The sequence below is a fragment of the Aythya ferina genome (assembly GCF_964211825.1).
Source record: "Aythya ferina genome assembly, chromosome: 2".
NCBI classification, from domain to species: Eukaryota; Metazoa; Chordata; class Aves; order Anseriformes; family Anatidae; genus Aythya; species Aythya ferina.
Genome location: NC_140297.1, coordinates 100,325,294 through 100,346,558, shown reverse-complemented (window position 1 = coordinate 100,346,558; position 21,265 = coordinate 100,325,294). Strand labels below are relative to the sequence as shown.

The following is a 21,265-nucleotide window of genomic DNA, read 5'->3' as shown; positions in this document are numbered from 1 at the left end:
CATAACTTGCAACAAGTTGCAGCATTCATTGCATATACATTTGTAGTCACTTTTAACAGAAACACCAACAGTGTTAAAATTAAGTAGTTTTAGGTAAAATATTGTTCTTCCACATTTAACTGTAGCAATAGATTTTAGCTTTTTTGATATTGTCAGAATGTTTGAAAATGATAGGTAGGTTTGTTCTATTTTTACCATTTCCTCTGGACATTACACTAACCTTGAGGGTTTTAAAAATAAACACAAGGTTTACTACTAAAACCTTTAAGTTCCTGTATAAAAATGCTACTGTATTCTTTTTATGCATCGTTACATGCCATAACCTCTTTAGACTGCACCAGCAGAGATTATTGCTACCCACCTGATGGATACCTTTCTTTCTCCTCCTTTTCTACTTTCAAAGAGAAAAATGCATCTGAAGTTTTCCAGGTGCTGCTTTTGTTAGCTTTTGCTTTACCTTTATGTGTGCAGTGAATAGCATTGAAACATGCAAAGCTCAACTAACAAATTACACTTTGGTGCAAGATTATTCAGGATAGCAGATTATATACAGAAGGTTTTAATTTAAGAGACATTCCACTCACACACTGGTTTTCTAATAGCCAAATACTCAGAAGATCCCAATAGTCCATGCAGGATGGCTTGTGGTGTGTGACATGCAGTTTCATGGAACAGCAGCTACTGAATTCTTACTGGGTCCTTCATGGACTGGCAACCTGGTAGGTTTTGGATGAAACTTTTATATAGCTTATCACTTCATAGTGACCGAGAACTTTTGCCTCATAATCCTGTGCCACCTCTGAGTCACTGAACCATATACTGCTTATGTCTTCACCCTTTGTGTTTCCTCAGCTAGCTCTAGGCTGCCCTTCGTTTTAGGCTGCCTTGTGTGTCCCTAAATTGAATGTTACTGAAAAATTGCATGTAGATGTTCTTTGATCTTATAAAAATACTGATCTAAATCCCATTGATACATCTCATTCTTTTATCCATCCCTTCTTTCACTGTTCATTCTGGTGCTTTCACACTCAAACATTCCCATTCATACTTCCTTTATACCAACAGCAACATTTCTGTTGCATATTTCTACAACCTTTTCACTTCATGTAATGCTTCAGTCATATGTCTCTACTAAGAATCAGTGTCATTCTTTCCAGACTGGAGTCCTGAAACAAAGAATTAAAAAGTGTCTATCGTACATAGAAGCAAATATGAAATATCCAGAGACTCAGAATGATGCTAAACCTAGCTATAGTTCTTAACAAAATCACCTCTTTCAAGACCATAAATTTATATATGCAAACAAAGGTTACGGTAAATATAATCTCCTGGTCATGTGATTACCCCAATACCTTGATTATCACTAGGTAAGCCTTTTTATCTTTTAAATCACAAGTAAATCACTCAGATGTCCTCAAGGTTATCAGAGGATCAAAGGAAAATAAATGTTTGATGAGAGTTCTGAGTTTTATTTGTATTTTGTGTGGATTACTGATTTTTCAATAGCTTAAAAAAAAAAATCACCCAAAAAAATCACAAAAAAAGTCACCAAACAAGTGCAATACATTCTCTAGGGCCTCACTATGATGCTGTGACAGTGATAAGTTTGAAGACAGCTTTGCTGTCCCCAATCACCCCCAATCCAGTGTATATTCAAAATAAATTGCCCCTTGTTTGGACCAGTGAGAGATCGTATCATGCATATATGTTTTAAGATAATAGATTGGCCTACGGAGTTAATAAAATCACCTGAGTCAAGTAGTAATGCAGTGTACTTTGTATGCTTTAATTTTCAAACTAATTTTAAATTATTATTAAATAAATAATTTTAAATAATTGCAAAATATTATAGTAACTTTACTCAAGTTATTTTCATGTACACGTTCAAAAGACACAACCCAAAATAACCTCAGACTTAGTTTCTAAGTGGCTCATTATTTAAAAAGAAAGAAAAAAAAAAACCTTCTACAGGCACTAAATAATCCTATCATCAAGCTGGCAATCCTCAAATCTGAAGTTTGAGGCCATTGTACAACCTCTTTATTGACAACCTCTGTGACAGGACAGAAAGCACCTTCAACAAGCTTGTGAATGATACTAAATAGATGGCAGCAGTCAATATACTGAAAGGTGGGGTTACCTTTCAGGGACCCTGAATATCCTGCACATTGAAAAAAAAAATTCTACGTGTTTTGTGTAGCAAATGTGATGCTATAGAAACTTCACGAAGTTCAACATAGGCAAGTGCAAAATTGTGCATGTGGAAGCAACAGAACAGGCTGAGGATGTCTGCCTGGGCAGCATCTTTGAAGAAAAGGACCTAGGTGTCTTGGTGGACAAGAAGTTTAGCACGAATCTATTCCATGGATTTGCAGCTAAGAGGACTAACCACATACTGAACGGCCTTAGCAAGAATATAGCCAGCAGATCAAGGGAATTACTCTTGATTAAGCAATTGTGAGACAGCATCTAGAGCACCATGTCTACTTTTGGCCCTCCTGGTCATGAAAGACATAGGTGTACTATAGCAGGTCCAGCAGAGGTCCATCAACATGGTTAGGAGTCTGGACCATGATTAGGAGTCTATTTGTGAGAAGACTCTGAGAGAGCTGGGTTAGTTCAGACTGAAATAGAGATTGCTAGAGGTGTGGGGTGAAGTTTATACATGTGTCTCTCTTCTCTCTTCAAATAAACCCTACCAAAAAGTAGAGCATAAGATGGATGGAGACAACTCCCCTCAGGCATGCACGGTGACAGAATTAGAGTCAATACATACAAGTTGCAACACGGAAAATTTCAGTTAAGTAAAAAAAAAAAAAAAAATTAAAGGCCTACATACACACTCTGTCCCTTCCAACCTAAATGATCCTATGAATATAAAAGAACTCTATGCAATCATATCATTCTCTCTTCATCTGAATATAATCTGGCATAAGAATACAGGCAGAAAGCTTTAGTTGAGAACAATAATAATTTGGATTTAATTTGGATTTTTTAAAAAGTTACCTAATTTATGTCAAACACATTTGGATTCATAGCCATACTTCTTTTGCAGTAGATTAGTTCTTTCCCAGATATTTTTCAAAGCCCACATTTCTATTATTGAGAAAATGTATGCCTATATACAGCAGAAATTTTCTATATGTGTTCCTTAATCCAATTCTCCCAAAAGCTTATCTAAGGCTTGAAGACCTTTAAAAACACCAGAAAATACCATGCTGAGAATACAACCAACGCTGACAAGAGCAAATGCAAACAAAACATGATGTACCATCAACAGTCTACATACTCTTACTATTGCCCATATAATGCTGGTCCTATATAGCAATATCTATTCTTTATTAAATACCTATGCTGTTTAATATTTAATCAGTTGTGGAAAGTTTTATTTGAATAACAACCTAAAACTGTATGAGAATTGTATTTCTAAATCCTTCTAAATGTTCAGGCATTAACTTAAAGGGAAGTTAAAATACTTTAAGTAAAAGTCTTAAGAATTTTAAAAAGCAGTACTTGTAACTAAAATTCACTGAAGTTGGAAACCTCCTTACCAACCCTTTGGAAAAAACAAATTTGTAGGCCCCAATACAGGCACTCAATTTCCACAAGAACTTAGTGACAAAGTCAGCCTTAATGGAAGTTAAAACTGTTCTGGGTCTGGCTGGAATGTTAACTTTCCCAGCAGCAGCAAGTGCTGAGCTCTGCACTTGTAGCTGGAACAGCAGTGGTATCACACCAGTGTTGTGTCTACTGCTGAGCAGTGCTGGCACAGCGTTGGGACTCTCTCTAACCCTCCTAGGGGGTGGGCAAAAAGTGAGGAGAGAAACATCACAAGGGCAGCTGACCTAAACCAACCAAAGGGATATTCCATACCATGTGATGTCACACTCAGCAATAAAAGGTGGAAACAGGAAGAAGAGGGGAGGGGTGGTAAAAGGTGGAAACAGGAAGAAGAGGGGAGGGGTGGGCTCTCGTTGTGAAAACGTCAGTCCTCCTTCCGAACTCCGGCTACGTGCGTTGAAGCCCTGCTTCAAGGACATGGTCAAGCATCGCTCATTTGTGGGAAGTAGAGAGTAATTTCTTTCCTCTGCACTTCCACATAGCCTTAATTTATTTGTTTGTTTTCCTCCCTTTTTTTCCTTTTCACCTCCCTTTTCCCCTTTCCCTTTTTTTTTTCCCTTTAGTTAAATTGTTTAGTTCATAATAATCTTTCTTTAATTATTATTATTATTATTTCCCTTTAATTAAATTATCCTTATCTCAACCCATGACTTGTTCTTTGCTTTACTTCTTCCCCTCCTCATCTAAGGAGGGGGAGTGAGAGAGTGGTTGTGGTGTTTAGCTGCCCAGCACGGTAAAACCACCACAAAACAACTACAGTCTACTTTCAAAGTTGAGGATATTAAGTTAAAAAATAAAAAATTAAAAAGTCAAAGTCCAAATCAGAATTCTTTCTAATTTTAGGACTAACCCAAATGCCACTTCCATTATGCTGCCCATATGCATCTGGCACAGATTTATAGAACAGTAGGAAAAGTCTATCTGAAGACATGCCAAGACCAAATTTAGTCTTAAAAAATCTTTAATAATTTTAAAATTTAGGTGTAAGCCTTCTGTCTTTATATTTTAACACACCTAAAATCTCTATAAAAATAAATCTAAAATTAAACAAACAAACAAAAAATATCCAGTTTCTTTTCCCCCATACTCCCCCTTGTTTTATTTGCTGGCTTGTCTGATTTATGGGAGATTTTTCGGCTGCTGTTACTGTGTTCTGACTCTTAGGCTCTATAAAGGGCTGACATCCAACTCTCTCAGCAAAGGCCACTCTGAGGCAGGGATTGGGAAGTATTAGAGAGCTTACTAGGAGGAAGAGATAATGACAAAATCCAGCATTTTAAGCCCCCTGCCATACCCCTCCCACAAGATCCTCAATGCCACAAGGGTGTTTTGTTTTGTTTTGTTTTAACCATTTGTTTTTCAACCAATAAAATGTTTTATATAATGTATAAAACAAATTATATGTTTTGCCAACGGCTCTTCATAGCTGGGTTCAGCCTTCTGGATTTCAGCTAACAAAGTACAAAACAGATTAAAAAATAATAAATAAATAAATAAATAAACAAGCAAACCTCAGCCTGTAAAATAATTTCTACATAAGCCACTTGGTTTACAAACATCTTTTATTCTCAGAATGCAAAATCACAGGTCAATAGTAAATTATCATGTTTTAACTTATTAGCATCTCAACACATCTAATGTCCAAAGGAGTATCGAATGTGCCTACCAGATATATGTCTAGATCTACAGTTAAAACAAACTTCTCTCCATGCGTTTCAACAAGTACACTTAATGGCTTTGAAACAGGGGAAAAAGTAAAGCAATAGCAACTGAAGATGCAAAAGCCAAATTCCAAATGATAAACCTTCACAATTCAAAGTGCTAGAAAACAAACCGCAGCAGCATTTGATAAGCTACTTGTCTGAGTCAACAGATCATTTATTTTGGAAAATATTCAGGTCACATGCAGATAATTTGACATGCTTCCCAACTATAATGTACTATTTCTCTGAAGTCTCTATAGTTATTATACTAGTGACATATTTATTTTTTTTTAATTACTGCATATGGCTAGCTGTACAGGGTATTACAGAGTTCCAGTCAACAAAATTGCCTTTGGGGATTTTAAAAGGAAGAAATTGCTAGCTCATTTTGGTGAAGATAATAACAATAAGCAGTAACACAGTGTAGTGCTGAAACCTCAAAAATTCCAGATGGGAGTCTGTCTGCACTGTCAACCAAAAAAAAAAAATAAATCCCTGGTGTGTTAGTATGGGTCAGAGGGCTAGTGTGCATTCCACATCCAGTTACTGGCAGGAAAACATGTTTTTAGAAATGCAAAGTGTGAAAGAGCAATGGGCCAGGCTTCATTGCTTCTGGGATCTTTTCAAAAGACATTCTCAAACTCTGCTACTTCCTACTTGACCAGAGAGTGTACCAGTAGAGATAACATCCAAAGAAAACACTTCTCCATCTCACATCAATATTTAATTGATGTTAATCAACATAAACAATAATGTTTAATGACATCAAACAAGATTACAACAGGAAGCCAACTCATTTTAAAATCCATTTCAACATAATCTCAGGTTATACTTATCAAAATGCCTTAATTTAAATTGTGTTGCTATTATATTGCAAAATTAAGCAAGTGTGAATTTTTTATATATCAGAAACTTGGATCTTTAACGCTTCAGTTTTTCTTTTGCCATTTTAGAGTTAACGTTCCATTTTTTGCACTTTTAATTGATTTCTTTAAAGTCAAATCAAAAGACTCATTCTTACTTTCAAAATGTTGAAATGTGCTTTTATCAATAGCTATTTAGTCATATGTCTGCATGATAAGATTTCATATCAGGTTATCATCAGTTAGAATAAAAGCAAAATTCTGATATCATTAAAGCTATAGATTTTCCTGCATACCTTACTAGGCAGAAGCTGGCACAGGCAAATATTTCACAGGAACTTTTTTCTCCTAAATCTCCATCTCTCTTCTCTCTTCAAAGAGGTTCCCCTGAGAAAACCAAAAGCATCAGTGAAAGCTTTTACCTCAGTTAGAATTTTCAGTTTCTCCTTAAATTGTAATGCCATTGTATGCCAAGCACATTGGGGTATATTTGATCTATGATCTCAGCAGTAGTATTCAAATTAAGGCCTCTGCACAGAGCAAGAAAATATTTATTGAATATTCAGTCATATATTTTAGTGATAATGTTTGTAGCTCTTATATTTTGCTTTTTTCATAAATAAATTAGCAGTGACTTTGCAAATATAAATGCTCATAAAATCAGTATTTATTTGTTTAAAAAGAAAAACGTGTAAAGGAAGTGATTCCCCAACCATTCTTGAGTACTTTTTGCAAAATTCAGCACTTACAGTATGCACTGCATCAGTCCACTACCTCATATTTCATTCATCCTCAGTGGATGAGTTCTAAAGCCAGTTAACAGAGCATGAGAGGCAATTATTGTCAGCTAACCTGCCTGCCACGTTAATTTAGTTATGTGAGTTATCAATTATGCTCATATAATGCAGTGTATTATTTAATCTACTGCCCCACACAAGGTCCTCATTTTGTTTCTGCCTACAGCTATCAAACCCTCAATATCACATTCCTAAAATTTAGCCAAACCAGAGTTCTACAGTGTAGTGAGTTTACATGGCAAGCTTTTGGTAGTGGGGGGGCATAGGTGTGACTTCTGAAAGAAGAAAGAAGCAGCTGCCCCATGAGGCCCCATAAGAGGGCCCTGCTGCAGTCCGGAGCCAAAGCAATAAGCAATGTTGTTTGTGCCTCTGTGAGAGCATATTTAGGACAAGGAAAAGAAAAAAGAAAAATAATAAAACAAACAAACAAAAAAAAAAAACTGCTGGACGCAGCAGCTGGGAGAGTGAGGAGTGAGAACCAACACTGCAGCCCCAAGGTCATTGTAGTAGGAGGGCAGGAGATGCTCCAGGCACAGAGCAGAAGTTCCCCTGCAGCCTGTGGAGAGGCCCCTGGTGGAGCAGGCTGTCCCCCTGCAGCCCATGGGTGCCACACTGAGCAGATCTCCATGCTGCAGCCCGTGGAGGAGCCCACATGGAGCTGGAGCAGGTGGATGTGGCCTGGAGGAGGCTGCAGCCCATGGAGAGCCCCTGCAGGAGCAGGCCCCGGGCCGGAGCTGCAGCCCGTGGAGAGGAGCCCACGCAGGAGCAGGGGGTCTGGGGGGAGCTGCTGCCCAGCCGTGGGGGACCCGTGCTGAAGCAGTTTGCTCCTGGGGGATGGACCCCGTGGCACAGAGCCATGTGGGAGCAGTTCTTGAAGAGCTGCTGCCTGTGGGAAGCCCATACAGGATCAATTTTGGAAGGACAGCGTCCCGTGGGAAGGACCCCACGTGGAGCACAGGCAGAGAGTGACCGAGGAGTGGTGGAGACAGTGCTATAGACTGACCACAGCCCCATTACCTGTTTCTATGCCGCTCAGGGGAAGGAGGTGGAAGAAGGTGGATGTCAGGAAGGTGGTTTTAGTTTCTTTCCTTTGTTTCTCACTTCTCTAGCTTGTTAGTAATAGGTAATACATTTTACTAAGCTCCCTCTTCTGAGTCTGTTTTGCCCATCATGATAATTGAGTGATCATGATAGTTGAGTGATCTCCCTGCCCTTATCTCAACCCTTGAGCCCTTTTCATTGTATTTTTCTCCCCCTTTCCCTTTGAGGAGGGGAGTGAGAGAGCTGTTGCGGTGGAGCTTAGCTGTCGACCTGAGCAAAATCACCACATACAGCTGACTGAAGGAAAGGGGGTAGATGAAATGAAGTGTGGCAAGGTCAACTGAAGGTTTATGGATTACTTACCAACACAATTACAGCGCTGACAGTAGTTCAAGGCTATTTTTAACACAATTTGAAAAATGCAGGAAAAGGAGAGAAAATGAGACTATTAAACCAAAACAACAAAGGAGAGCCATAAGAACATCCTCAGCTCTCATATTCAGATGCTACTGAATGCATTCACACCAGGAATAGAACTAATAGCACTCTTGGGTTCCAAGAGACAGCAAAAGTCAAGATGGCTCACAAGCAACATGGTTGTCTCCTTGAGAAGTTCTGAGGTAGTACTACTACTGGCAGTAGCAAGTACCCAGGCTCTCTGATATGTTAGTGGATTACTGAAAATGGAAGAAAAGTATTCCAGATTAGGGATGCATCATCTCGTTCTAGCAAATTGTTTAAATAATGATAATTTAGCTGATCTGCAGATTTTCATTCAAAATATTTTTATCAATTTAATCCTACTATATGATTCGATTTCCACAAAGTTACATACCTCACTATAACATAGTCAACATGAAAACAACTTTATAATATATGGTGGCATTAAGACATTTTCATCAAAAAGTGTAAATCCCTGAGTACAAAAATAGCTTTCTCTAGGTAAAAGCAACAGCCAGTTTTACATGTTAATAAAATCCCAAATGACAAGATTATTAAGAAATGTCTATAATTTGAGGAGCCTCTTTCAAGATGTTGTTGATGTAAAACATATTTCTACCAGTTCCACCTCACTATTCTACCAATACTTTTTCCAGTAACAGGTGAAAGCTTTTATACGTGCCAACTGAAACTTCTTATTTTCAGATGCAATGCGTAACACTGACCTCTCTGCCAAAACCAGCCTGCTCATGCAGGCCCTTTTTTCAATAAATGCAAAAGATACTTGCAGATTATTTCACAAGCATTTATCCAGTGGTGAGCCATTGCTGCCAACTAGGTGCACCATAATTCTCAGAGGAACACACAACAGCATTGTTGTGGTAGGCTGAAGAGAAAAGACTTAATTTCATTACAAAACCTTTTTTCCCTTTCACTCTGTGGAAATGTATAGTTTAATATTAACACAGAATGCATTTTTCCACTGACCATCTTTTCTTGCCTCCAGATTAACACCACAGACATTTTTTCCTGCTTGTAATATCAATTAGCTTTCACACGTTAGCTGGTTCTTCCATTTATTACATACTCCACATACAATTCTTACAATCATTTTGTTAGAAGAAAAATAAATTCATGCAAACATATCTTCCAGTAAACTATTTCAATCCTAGATCAGAATGGTTACACACGGGTTATTTTAGGTTAAAAAATATTTATATTGATTTTTTAAATTGGCTGCTAAAAGGAAAAAGAGCATTAGACAGATGATCTGATCTTGGCTTCCAGAGACTTGCTATACAAGCAGATTTTCTCCTTGATGGCTAAAAAAAAACAATCTATAGTTAATTGTTGCCAATTGAGACAGTCCGTAGCTAGTGATTCACAAGTATTTACTTTAACCCTATAGTCCAAGTGAAAACACATATTATATGATTGTTTTTTTTTTTACCTACAGATGTATGTCTACATTTATTTACCTACACAGAGCAAAGGAGATGTCTTACACTAGGTGTCAAGTCTGGTAAGAAATTAATAGAAGATAGAACATTAAAGAAAATAGTAAAATTAAATTAAAAATATTGCCATGAAATAAATAAATTTCAAAACTGTGATTACACTCTCAAGTGCACTTTCCCTGCCAAGAAGGTACAATATACATATTAGCACATCATGAAATACTTTGCACATACAGAATCAGAAAGATGTTAATGCCTAATGCTCACAAATTTGAAAATTTTGTCTTTACAATATATGTCAAAATGCTTAAAAATTACGTCAAAGAACAAGTTATATGAAAGTCATCTGAGATGTTCTTCGCAGCTGACCGTTGAAGTGGGAGAGGTTTTCAACACTTATATCAATACCAGATTGTGCTAAGTATACCATTCTCTTCACATGCACTGGCACTGTGCAGTCACACAAAATCATTCTTGAGGGAAAATTTCGCATACCTGTCCTAGTATGCACACACCTACATCTACCTAATCATCCATGCACCTATAAATAGTGAAAAGTTAGTCTTCAATGCATTGGGTTTAACTTAATCACTTAACACTTAACCCACAGACCTCTGAAGAATGCTTCCTTTGAGTTTTGAAGGCTTTACATTAACTAATTGCATAAAAGTTTTCCACACGCCTTCTACAGAAGCACAAAATATTGCCAAAACAGACCTACAGGCACTATGGCAGCTGGGGATCTAAACATACTTCCAAATGAAAAGTGTGTTAAAGTTGATATTAACTGTACACATTAAATAAGAGTAAGGTATTTTTTAGAGTATTAATTTCTGTAAAGAAGTGCTAAATTTGCTGGATTCTAGACATGTTAGTTGGGAAAGTGCATCGTTAATGCACCTGTACAACGCGGTGTTGTCTCTCTCTGAAATTCCTATGACAGAGTACTCTCTTCCTCTATCAAGGACAATTCATCAGTTATAGAGAAGAATTTTTAAAAATATAGCATTATTACTCTATAAAAAACAATAATTTGCAAATGCAACTGAACAAATATCTGTGTGAATTTTAAAAGTTCCTGATATTCCATTAAGATCACCAGGACATAAAAATGGCCTGAAAAATACTAATGTTCTAAAAGGAACTGTGTTTAAATTGATTTTAAGTCAAAATAATAAATGGATTTCCTTGCACATTCTAAGAAAGCTCCTTGTGCATCTGAGAGTGGGTACGTGATCTTGTGTAAGAAATAGTACAGTTTTTGAATGTGAAGAAACTGAACCCCTGCTTGAAATAGTCTACTCCAGCCAAATTTAACACTATGAACAACATAATTTATTTTTGTTTTACGTTCTTTTCTCAAAATTATGGTAATGCCAAGTTCTGTTTCAAAGTTACAGAATGTATCTAGACAATAGAGAACTACAAAAATGAAAGCAGAAAAGAAGAAAGAAAGGACCAAATCCTGTTACTTTACAGTTCTTCATCCAGAAGAAAAAAAATGCTATGTGTCTAGATTTTTATGGCTGTTGTCAATGTAATTTCTGAGCTTCTTACATATATTAATGGATTTGTTCTCCACAAAAAGCTCCAGAACAGAAAAATAAACTGCTGATTTACAGGGAAAGAGCCACATCCGAGATGAAGTGACTCACCCAAGATCACACAAAAATACTTTGGGCAACATTGGAAACTGAATCTGCATTCAGATGTACACATCTTATTTATGAAGTCTGTTTCCCTTTCTGTTAAGAATGGAGACAACAGTAGCTCATGCAATACCCAAATAGTTTCCATGTATTAAATCTCAGCAATAACCAAGGAACAACCCCAGGACAGATCTAATCCATACCCAGCCAGGCATTCCCATCAGCAGTAGAACTGGAACCAACCATCCTGAACTTGCATCTGTATCAGAAAAGCATTAAAGCATTTACAAAATTACTACATTTACATATTTTGCAGTATAATTTGGCCAGAAAAAAAAAAAAATGGGGGGAGGGGATATGTATAGCAAGAAAGACATTTTACTTCATTTTGAAATAGGGGATTAGACTAAAATAAGTAAAGTAGATGGAGGGGACAGCCATGCCATTTGTGTGTCCCTTCAAACATAGATTTCTGCTCTTGCAGACTCAGGAAGTTTACAAAAGATAAGCCCAGAAAACAATGTATTCTGCATACATGCCACTTTTTTTTTCTGCTGGTTAACACCCTTAAAATGCCTATCCTCCTGAACTTAAGAAATTCTAACAGCAACAAATGCTGTTCAAGAACAGAAAATATTCTGGTATTGTTGCTGCTGTGAGCAGCAGCAATGCCTGCTCTTGAGAAATATCCTTTTAACCTTGAAAAGGATTGATGTCTTCATGCAGTGATGTATGGGGATATCCGCTCAATAGTTATGAGCAATTACTTCACCTTGCAGGCTATTGCTACCAGTAGAGACGTATGCATTTTTTGAACCTAGTTAATCACTGTGTAGTATGGGCATTGGCTGGATTTATAACCACGGCTCTAATAGTGCAGTTGAGTACAGTTTTATTATTTGGGGAAACTGTATCAAAACTGTGTCAAAATTAGAAGTTTTCAGGAAAAAATAAAAAAAAAATAAAAAATAAAACACGATGAGGTTCATTTATGGACTTCTGAAGCCTATAATTTAGAATTCTGTTGCATGTAATTTTAATCCAAGCAAACTTAAAAGCTACTACCATAAGATTGAAAAATAAGCATCCTGAGAAACTGTTATATCCATGACTTAGGCGTAAACATCAGACTAACCACCCACCCAGCAGTGCCCCAAAGTCCTCACAATGTCAGTTTGACTCCTCTTTAGTAGCGTGTTACTTTTCCATGTAACCTAATAATCAGCTGCTCAGGACAGCAAGAAGGTGGCTCAAGGAGCGTAACAGAAGCGTGAATACAGAAGCTACCAATGAAAAAGGCAATGAAAATTATATTAGTACCCTAAGATGTCAGAGAACAGCATATATTTCAGCCTTCACTCAGAACATCAAATATTTAACTCCTTAAACTGCTGAAGGTCCTCAAGTTTTTCAGCCAACTATCTGGGAAATATTCTTATAAAATGAAAACCATTACAAACAAGAAAAACAAACAGGCAAAAAAAAAAAAAAGAAATCAACAGATAGGGTCAAGCTAGTTAATGTTCCATTTCTTGTATGCTGATACAAGAATTCCCTACTCCTCTACCCTACTAAGCCATGAGCTATGGATAGAATCACCTTTGTTCTCTATTCTTATTCAGCAGCCTTAAAGCCTGCTGCTTTAGAATTTCCTGGCCGTATCTTCTTTTGCTACTTGGACATTTTTGCTTTTTATACTACCATGTACACATGTCTGGTGCATCTGAAACATGACAGAGTCATTGCACACCATAAAAATATGGCTGTGTATGTACTTCTGACTAAGAAATTCTGAAGAACAAGGTGCCATTGTAGGGAGTTAAGAATTGCCCAAGATTTTTTCTTTCTACAAAACACTGTGGTTATAGAGCAACGCATTACATTTAATGTCAAAATAACAGCAGCAGGCAACTGAACCATTCTCAAGCAATTCTCCAGACTGTTGTTCAACTCTCTACCTAGGTGGCCTTCACAAGAGAGCACAGATATAGATTGCACTGACTGTTAACGCTCTAAGTAACAGGCAGGATGGGGTAAGTGGAAGGGGCAGGAAGGAATATGTGGATGCCAGTTCAGCAATGCATAAGTAGACTGTGTCCATATGTTTGTATGTATTTGTCTCTGCATTGCGCATAAACCTCTCTCTCATGAAAGTAGTAATAACTCTGCAAGCCTAAGGAAGATCAGTCAAAAAATAAATGAAAGACAAATGCTTTTCCCCGCTATAGATGGCACTATCAGCTTTAAATTAAGCAGGAAAGGAATATTTTTTTTCATTACCACCATGGACTCCCAACTTTCCTCTGACTCTTTATGGTCAGCAATTGCCTTAGTGTCAGGGCTCAAAGAGCAGAAGAGAAGCTGCAGAGCTGTTGAAAATACATGAGCCAGAGACAGGGACTAAATGAATGAGTCCCATGTATAATGCATGAGATTTGACAGATCTGTGGGATCTGTTCCTAAATGATTCACAGCCCTAAGAAAACCAAGCATATGGTTCTTCAGATACCTGCTCTTGAAGGGTTCTTGCAATCACTTCTTGTCTCAGGGTGGAAACCAGGAGAGGGGGAAGAAAAAAAAAAAAAAAAGGAAGAATTAAAAATTCGTTCATTCCAGTTTACCCTAAAACAGAACACACACATACAAGAATCCAAGCTCATCTTGCTTTCAGAAATGCGCATGAAAATATGTACTGAAATATGTATTTGAAATTTAGATTACCTCTCCTCCCTGCAGGAGCCAAGCCTTAATTCAGCATTAGATTTGATGCATTTCTATAACCCCTTATTGTTTTGGGATCAATCTCTCATTGCTTTGCTAACCAAACATCCAACCTACTTTTCAGTGTCATCTTCCTATCACAATTCAACTGATAAGTACAAAGCTGCATTCAAATTTGAGGGACTTCCCAGATAAACACTTGCTTGAAGACTTATTTGGAGACCTTGGGAAATTATACTAATTATATTCAAAGTGACCACTTCTTCCCATCTGCAAATTTAAGGAGAACAGTTTAACATTTTCATTAAAAAGGAGAAAACATGGTAAGTAAGCAGAATAATGAGTATTAATTCTTAAAGTGTAACTAAAGCCATAAAATTTCAGAGTCTTTCCCTCTGGGGAAGCAACTGTTCAGCCAGCTGGTTGCTTTCCCTTCACTCCAGTAACAATCATTCACAGTTTGAGGCTTAAGTCTTCTAGATAGCAAGGCCTGGTGTGGGCTGCACTGATCTCTGGTGCAATGCATGTCAGCCAGGTGCCTGTCAGTCTGCAAGCCATGCCTCATGCTGCCTTTCCCATCAACAGCTCCCACCAGCCATGCTTTACACCAAAGCTCATCTAATTTTTTGCTTTACCTGCAATTTTTTGTTTTATTTCTTAAAACATGCATATTATGTCAAGAAAAAAATAATCTCTCAGGTCACCAGAAACTTTGGCAACATCTTCTGCCTCATACATTACAGAAGAGACTGACTTGTGCCTTTTGCGCTTTTGATGAGTGACCTACAACTTTTTTTCCCCTTTTTATTATGCATCTTAAACATACCACATCTTGAGAAACACAATTAAGTTTAAGGTTTCTGTGAATTTTTAGAATTGGTCATACAGCAGTAAGTCCCAGGTATGCTGTGAATAGGATAACAAGATTTTTAATCAAGCAAACTGTGTACTAACCAACAATATGCTTGCAAGGCAAAAGTTATATACTGATTTATTTTAAGTTGCTGAAACAGGATCAATGGGATGGAGTAAAGAACAAAGAAGCAGAAGCCAAAAGCAGAAAGTTAAGCCAAGAAGCAAGCCCTGAGGGGAAACAAAGGTAAGATCATATTTATCTATACAGCTGTAAGAAAGCAAACCTGCTTAGCTGTTGACCCTATGATGATATGGAATAGCCCATATGGCAAACAGTATTTGATATTTACCAGCAGACTCTCAAAGGAAAATCTCTAGGGGTATTTGAATCTGCCTTTTCTTTTCCTTGACTTGTCAGAGAAGAAAGATGTCTCTTGCTTTTCGCCACCATCAACACAAAAGAATAAAACTGAATCCACCTAACTCACTCCTAGTGAAAGCAATCTTAAAGAACAAATGTTCCACTTTTCCCATGCACACACACATAACCCTGATGACAGCAATACAGAAAAAAATTGAGCATGCTTAGGTACCCAAGAAGAACAGAGGGTTTAGTAAGCAAGATTAAAGGTCACCTAATGTGCAACAACAGTCTTACCTGGATAACAAAAGCCAGCTTTCATTCATGAGCCTGATAAATTAAAAAAAAAAAAAAAAAAAAAGACAAAACCAAACAAAACCAAATGAACAGAACAGAACTACCTATGTATAATATGCTTAAGTCTCCAAATTTAGGTATGCATAGGAACACTAGTTAACTGTGTTTTTAAGTACATGTCTTTACATTTGGAAGTTTTTTCAGAGCTTTTTTTTTTTTTTTTTTCCATTTAAACATAGTATTCGACTATGGCATTGGTTTGATAACAAGAACTACTGTAAGTCATATCTTGCATAATGAAGTTATGGCTAATATAAAACACCAATTTAACAGGCTGAAAAGGGCATAAAAAGTCTAATTTTATTCTGCTACAATTTAGTATGTGTTAAAGGGAAAAATATGTAAAGGAATAAGGGAATATACTTATCTGCTAGTATTGCCGAAGGAAAAAGTATTGACTTTAAAAAAAATAAAATAACTAATAGTGGTCATTCCTTTTTGCTACATAGTAACAGAATTTCAAACTTTTAGTACTATACGAAGTTTAGGAAGTAACTGCCCCTAACTTCATATATCCCGGAGTAGAAAAGTATGACAATAAAGCCAAATATCATAAAAGTGGAAATTTTTAAATCAGAAATTTGAGCTGTATAGTTTTTAATAAAAAATCTGATGTGCTAAAAGATATCTTTTATTAATTTACATATTGACATTAAAATATTTTTGTTGCAAAATCAAAAGACTGAAAAAAAGGTTTCTTTTATATTTCTCCAACTGGCAAATTACAAGCAAAATATAGGAGCATATACGTGAAAGGGTAGCTTCAAATTATTACATTTTCTAGTTCAGTTTACACAAATTGTGCACAAACCTCTCTCTCCCACTCTTATTCTCTCATATTTCCTACACATGCTCACATACACCATGTTTAAAACAATACCCTTGGTCTCGCAGGTTAAATCCTGACTGATTTCCTAGGCCATTTATCCAGGGAGCTGGGCTGGATCCTTACTTCCATGTAAAACTTCTTAATACATGAAGGAAGAGTTGAGGCAATCCCAAGCATTCAAGACTGAGCAAAGAATGGACCGAGAGCAACCCTGATGTTAAAGACCTGAGGGTGCTGGTGGATGAAAAGCTTAATTTGAGCCAGAAATGTGCACTTGCATCCCAGAAAGACATATGTATCCTGGGCTGCATCAAAAGAGGAGCAGCCAACATGTCAAAGGAAGTGATTCTCCTCCTTTGTTCTGCTCTCATGAGACCCCACCAGAAGCCCTGCGTTCAGCTCTGGGACCCCCAGCACAACAAGGACGTGGACGTATTATAAGGAATCTAAAGGAGGGCCATGAAGAGGATCAAAGGGCCTCATTTCTATGAAGATGGGCTGAGGGAGCTGGGGTTGTTCAGCCTGGAGAAGAGTAGACCCCGAGGAGACTTTATAGTGGCCTTCCAGTGCCTAAAGGGGACTACAGGAAAGCTGAGGGGGAATCTTTGTCAGGGAGTATAGGGATAGGACAAAGGGCAATGGCTTTAAGCTAAAAGCAGGTAGGTTTAGATTAGATATTATAAAGAAATTCTTTACTCAGAGGGTGGTGAGGCACTGGCACAGGTTGCCCAGAGACAGGTTGCCTGTGGATGCCCCATCCCTGGAAGTGTTCAAGGGCAGGCTAAAGGGGGCTTTGGGCAACCTGGTCTAGTGGGAGGTGTCCCTGCTCATGGCAGGTCAGGGTGGGATTAGATGGTCTTTAAGGTTCCACACAACCCAAAATTCTTCGATGCTGTGAAGGATCAGGTGGTGGTAACCCTTTGGGTGAGTTACTCCCACACCTTACAGAAATGTGTTAGAAGAACTTTATAAATGATGTTGTGACATAAATTATGCATATCATCCTGGGTTTAGTGCTTCTCAACTAATGTTAAGAAACATGAGCACAGAGGCTGGGGTTTGGGCAGATTTGTGTAGCTCACCACAGTTCCAGCATTCTACCCTAATTAGAATTCAGAGGCATGCACAAAGCACACTTCCTATATTAGGCATTTTAAAACAATACAATGACAAACATTTCATCTTCACAGTGGCTACAGTACTTCTTTTATCCAAAAGCTCAGTGGGTAAAACAGTTGTTTTGGAAAACACTATGCAATGGAGTCTACTTATTTCCCCACAGGAAGAATATCCTAGCCTACAGAGGCTGTCTGGTCTGAGATAATTTACCTTCTCATTGAAGCTGTGCCACTTTGCATGTTGTGTTCCATGATTTACTGGACCAGGAAGAGAACTGACTCACTGCATGAGTTTGACCCTCTCCTCTGGGGTTATACACATTCCCTTGAGAGAATACTTCAATCCCTTTACCCTACCTGCAAAATCTCATTCTACTGAATGAGCACATGATGGTCTTCTGTCAACAAATACTTGACCTTACTTACGCCTATATGAGGCTGAGAGCTAGCTGAGCTTGACCTTAGAAGTCAAAACATAAGTTGAGCCTGTAACACTACAGTTATGAGAAAGCCACTGTCATGCATCTAGTACCTATGGGAGGCCAGGGATGATCTGAGAGAAGAAATATTAAGATGTGGAATGGCTGAGCACACATGGGTTATCCTGCCACTACCACAGCAGCCCACTGAGGGCAGATGAAAATTCTTCACTTTCTATATGTCTGCAATGAATTAATTAAAAAAAAAAAAAAAAAAAAAAAAAAAAAGCATTATATCTAAACTGTAGATGAATACTTGAGAGGGACATTAGATATTATGGTAGGAACAACAAAGATCTCATTCTGAAACAAATCAATACCTATAACAAAAATTACTCCTCATCTCCAAACTTCATGAGATTTTGCAGTTAGAGGCAAATATTAGACCTCGCAACATCTGACTAATTATTTATACTTTGCTCAAAGATCTTGGTAACTGAAGCTATACAACTGCAAAACATTACTTGGTCATTACGTGATTACACAAATATCAAAAACAGTCACAGCTTAACAACAGCAATACAAAGCTGTCAGCACAGGCTGCAAACCGAATGCTCTCTCCAGGTTAATTCCTTTAGTGGCATTTTGGCACCGCAAGCAGGCTACATCTGATCTGGTAGTGTTTCACAGTTGGAACAATCCAGCCAGAAAACACAAAACCCTCCTCTTAGACCTCCAGGAAGGAGGACATCACGTTGTTGCACTTCTGTGCTATAGCCAACCTCTACTTGTTCTACCAGCCCTTTGTAGGTTTTACCATCTGAGTGAGAGGCACCGCAGCCCACATCACATTTATTTACACTGGTAGCTTACCATGACTGCAGTGAGCTGCTGGCAAGCATGGCATAGATCCACTTTTTGCCTGTCTGGCCCTGGGCAAATCAGGCCTGGATCAGGCCTACAAGTGCTCTCTGACTCCGTAAATAACAAACTTATTTTCAGTTCTTGCCAATCAAAAGAATGAGGAAGATGGAAGACTGAAGTTAAAACTAAGCCTGGTGCACTTCTACAGAAGAGACTTCTCCTTTCAACTTAACGCTCTGACCCACATTCCAGTATCTTTTTTTATATTGCATTACATAGCCTGTGCCCAATATGATGGTGCTCTCCTGTTCAGGTCAATTTGAATTTTTCAAGTACGATTTCCTGAGACATACTACCATGCATTTCAAGATCTGTAGAGGATGCTTCCATTATTCATTGTGTAGTGCCGTAAGTAAAAACAAATAATTCTAGAAAAACAATTGCTACCTCTATTATAGCTCATATTGATTAAATATGTGATTTAGAAAATTAATGGACAATAAAACAATAAATAGCTCTTTTCTAGGATGACATATTTTCAATAGGCAAGGTTATTCTATCTTGATTTAAATTACTTACAACTCCCTACAACAAAAATTTGCAGTTTTACTGGATTAGTATGCCCTTTAGTGAAGACATTTTATTTTTATTAGTTATGAGATGTGACTATGGACACAAGGTATGGTGAACAGTATTGATGCCATTGTAACGCCCTCTGTGACATGATATGTTCCTAGCTGAAAGAAGTTGGATTAATATTAAAAACTATTAATCTTTCAGAATACAGGAGCCAGACTGAACTGACTTTCCCAAGCAGGGGGAAGTTACATACTACTGTCTAGACCCACCTCCCTGCCTTTCTGTGGTTGTATTTGCATACCAGGTGTCCAATTCTCTCCTATGCTGCACGTTTTATAAAGTAAATATAAGATGCCAGTACGTAGCATACAGTAGGAGAGGACAGATCCAGTTGTGACAGTGCTCAGCTAGCACAGGAGTTATGACAGCATTTGGGCATTTAGTCTTTTTTACACTTCTCACCTCGAAGCACTACATAAAGCATACTCCACAGCCACCATATGTAGGGCCAGATTCCCCACTCCATTTCAGGTGTCATGATTGCATAGTGGAAATCAATGAAGTTACACAGCCAGAAAATTATTGAAACACAGATCGGCCCCCATGCCCCATAGGGACTTTAGTTCACTGGTGGGAGAAGCAATCCTTCTAACATACATTTGTCAATCTGACTCCATTTATGTCAATTATAAGTATTGCTTTTGACTTCAAGGGAGTAGCCACACATATGTCCCGTTTGTAAAGTGCTCTGAAAACTCTTTCAGAAATCTATTTTAATCAGATAGAGATTAAAAACCTCTATACACAATGAATGGTATTTAAATGAAGTTAGCAGTATTTTTTAAATGTGAAGACAAGAGGTATTTAAATGTTATAATGAAAAGCAGCAATTTTCTGAGCAACACAAATTAAGTGACTACTGTTAGTCCTCTACATCTGAGAAATAAGATCCTTAATTCAGGCAAATTTAATTTAAGGTTGACAATTTATACAAGGTAAATTTTAAGTTGTGTGCAAATTTACACAGTCCCTTGTAGAAAAATTCATTAATTCACATGAAGCAGAAGATACCATGCAGTGAACTACAATTTACCAGTAGAGAGTAGGGGACACATAACTAAATGATGGCTAGTCAATCACACTGTGAACTTAATATATATTCTCACCAAAGAATCACTACTTATGTCCACTAAATAAAGCACAGGTTGATAGCATGATACACTCTAGGCAAGATAATAACCTGTCCCTTCATCCAGTTAATGTTTTTTTCAAGTCTTTGAGACTGATCCAATCAAAAAGTTGAATAAACAGTAGGCAATTTTTACCATACAAAATAGGAAAGATTATTTAACACAAATAAAGAAATGGATTCTAAATGTTGTTTCTTGACACTTTGCTTTAAAAGAGAGATCAAGAGACATTACCAGACATGTAGTTCAACCTACTTGGTCAGATAACTGAGGAACATAGCACAAAAGTAAACTAAAAATACATAGTGCATTTCACACACACACACACCAAGAAATATTTTTAAGCAAAAATAAAAGCTAAAATAGAGAGGTGGGTGTACAATGAGATTAAGCTCTATAT

General features: G+C 37.5%; 1 long non-coding RNA gene across 5 annotated transcripts in view; it reads right to left on the bottom strand.

The window, feature by feature from the left end:
* Nucleotides 1-5,481: 5,481 nt before the first annotated feature.
* The window catches only part of LOC311431442, a 63,710-nt gene continuing 47,926 nt past the window's right edge, over nucleotides 5,482-21,265 (bottom strand). For all 5 annotated transcript variants that reach the window (XR_014689431.1, XR_014689432.1, XR_014689433.1 and 2 more), the window contains 2 exons: nucleotides 6,484-6,574; nucleotides 5,482-5,791 (listed from right to left, as the gene is read on the bottom strand). This is a non-coding gene — a long non-coding RNA (uncharacterized lncRNA). The remainder of the gene's footprint in view (nucleotides 5,792-6,483; nucleotides 6,575-21,265) is intronic.